We start from the raw sequence: 3,326 nt of genomic DNA on the forward strand, positions 1-3,326 counted from the left end.
TCATCAGGTGAGTACAAGGATGAATTACTTCATATGAAGGTCGTCAGTAACAGTTTTTTTACATTTACACAAACACACGACGAATAATAAACACATAGTGCGCACACATATACGGCCGATAAAAACATTGAAACTCGACAAGCGGACCCGTGTTGAGAATGCGGAAGTTGCGTCTAGACTGTAGGGTAAACAGCTGGTCAAGCATCACGCGCATTTTCTTATCGCTCGTCGGTTCCATTCCCATTGTCTCTGCCCTCCCCTTCCCTCTCCAGTATTTCTATTGCAGTGTTGTATATGATGTTTGAATTAAAATAAAGTTGGTCGTTTAAAACGTTATCCATGTCTGATTTGACGGCTCTATAAATCTCGAATTCTTCCAGGGTGTTAATTTTAAACTTGTCCTGTGACGTATGTAAAATTTCCATGTTTTCATTAATGCTGCTGTAATTATGCTGATGAGAAATTAAATGTTCGGCAAAGGTTGAAGTTTGTTTTGAGGTAGTCTTCTTTGGTATGTGCTCCTTAAAGCGTTTGGAGAAAGAGCGGGAAGTTTGGCCTATGTAATATTTATTACAATCTGAACAGTTGATTTTGTAAACACCACTTTTTTCATATTTAAGTTTAGTTGTACTTGGTCTTTCTTTCAGAAGTGGTCCCAGATTGTTTTTTGTTCTAAAGGATACTGTTATGTTATTTTTCCCCATTAATGTTTTGAATTTATTACTAAGGCATGAATTATAGTCAGCTGATAAGAACTTTTTATTTTGGTTCACTTTTTCTGTTTTGTTTTGGTGTTTCAAAATTAATTTATCTATTAACGTGGTCGTGTATCCATTGGAGACGGCAATGTGTTTTATGATGTTTATCTCTTCGTTGTAATCGTCCGTGCTCATTGGAATTGATAACAATCTATTTACAAAACAATGGTATGCGGCTAATTTCTGTGAAAATGGATGGTGTGAATCTGAATGTATTGTTTGATCGGAGCAGGTGGGTTTTCGGTAGATTTTAAACTTTAAGCTGTCACTATGTTTTGATATGGTAAGGTCCAGAAAATTAATGGAATTATTTTTCTCCTCTTCTAGTGTAAACTTAATATTATTGTGAAACCTCCTAGCAGGTTGAAACTAGTTGTGGAGACAACAATTGGATTGCATGAATAAGGTATTTAAACCACTATCATAGTTATTATTCGCAATCCGGAGGCTACCCACACCATAATTTATTGTTATGTTTTGAAGAACTTTTCTAACCTAGCTTTTGTTTGTAAATGAAATGATTGTCGGGTCAGGTATATTACGTTACTAGTCCTGAAAATAAGTGTTTACCGGACGAGTGTGGTCGTTCCCGTGCGAGACGAAGTCGAGTACGGGATTACCATACGAGGATTTTTACGAGATGTAAAAATGCTCTTACTACACTTGTAAGGTAAATAGCTATTATTCAGTTCTTAGAATTGAAAAGATTCACTTTACAGCATTGTTTTGTTACTTTACAATTTACAAGTTTGGACCAATGAAGTTCAAGGATTGAGAGAAAAGAAGTATATTAAAGTTTTAGCGTTTTGAACATCAACTTATTAGCTGTAAAGGCCGATTTAATTGATTATACAATGGTTTGGCAGTAATGTATGGGTAATGGATGGCAGTGTTTGGGACAACGAGTCCATGTATCAAATCAGTGGCAATGACAGGTTATAAACGAAAACATAACCTCTCTTGGACGTTATGAGTAGTGTTTTTTTTTTTCAAAAACCGCCGTAGGGTAAATTAGTGTACTCAACTCGCGTGATTAGCCTTTAAGACTATCTTTAAGACCTTTTATATTTTTTTTTATATAAGTGGACTTTGGTGAGTAGTGACTCGGTCGGTAGTGCCGCGGACTTTGGGCTCATGGCAGTGAAGTCGTGGATTCAGATCTTGGAACCTGTCACAACTTTTTATCAGTCCAGTTCACCCTCGTACAATACTGGCCCCTCTTTTGCTTTGCTGGGTTCGTTCCACGCTAGGCCTTTGTGGCCCATGTGAATAGAGACCATCAACCTCTTAAAAACTTACATTCTCAAGTTGGCTCCGAACCACTCTTCGGAATTATGACATTTCCAAGAACCATTGGTGATAAACGGGGCTTAACCCCAAGCCTGCATGACGAATACACCTCCCTCACCGTAATCAATATACAACGTAAGCCTCTCTAGTATATCTGCAGGGGAAAGTAAACAAAAACTTATTTTCACAGAAAGTCTGACGAGTAAAGACAACAATTTTGTAACATCCAGTGAACTTTACACCTCACTAAGATTACAAAAACATTTAAACCATATGCCTTTTTTATTACTATTTTTTCAGTAAAACATTTTTTTTATTATAACAATCGCTATTTAGGGTTATGACCACATTTTTCCCATAAGCTGGCTGTGGCTGTGATGTTTGATGTCGTAATTACAGTTTAGTAATTAGGTGTCAGCGCCAAGCCAGGCATGAATGCAATTTAATTAAATAATCACCTTGTTTGAAACTGGGACATAATAGAGTGTTTAACTGAAACACTTTCGTCACAAACATTCATGTATTAGGTTTCCCATAGTGTTATATACGGTTTATATATGTGCTCATTTTGATTAACAGTGTTTAGCTTTTAAGCAACGTATTCCATTTTAATGAGTTTTTAACATTGTGGCAGTACCAGTACTCCTTTTGATTACAAATTATCTAGAGGAATCCGAACCATGCATTAGCACTGTGCTTGTAATTAAAAACGTTATACTAATCATCAAATAAAATATCTTATGTGACTTTTAGAGGAGGGCGTTCTCGGATACAGTAAAATTTCTTTTCTTGGGAGAGAATGATTATTTTCATTTTCTGATAGGTGATCTTACAGCATGTTACCATTATGTTACATGGGTTATAGCGATTTATGATTAGTGGGATTTGAGCACACGTCCTTAGGGTGGGAGTGCCCGCGCATATGTTCATCATACCAGTTGCACGTCATATTTGTTTATAGTATTTATTATGACCTTAAGCGAGTTGTGGTGAAAATTCCTTTGTTATATTGCCCACACAGCTACAGCACTTTAACTACAAGCTGGGCTATGCCATCAAAATATATAATATATCTGTAAGATTATCCATCTAATCGTTTAAATTACCGCTGAATGGGTTGCAGGACACCGAGAGAGGTGGGGAAGCTACACTCTCCTGAGCTCGTCGTCAGTCGTCAGTTTTCTCGCGGCCGCCGTCGGGCAGGCACCTGTCGTGACGCTGTCGTGCTTCTGGTACTCTCGTAACGAGAGCGAAGGACTATTAATCGCTCCATTTTTA

The sequence above is a fragment of the Macrosteles quadrilineatus genome, unplaced genomic scaffold (genome assembly GCF_028750875.1).
Source record: "Macrosteles quadrilineatus isolate MER2022 unplaced genomic scaffold, UCM_ALF_1.0 Scaffold_9__3_contigs__length_116548681, whole genome shotgun sequence".
Lineage (NCBI taxonomy): Eukaryota > Metazoa > Arthropoda > Insecta > Hemiptera > Cicadellidae > Macrosteles > Macrosteles quadrilineatus.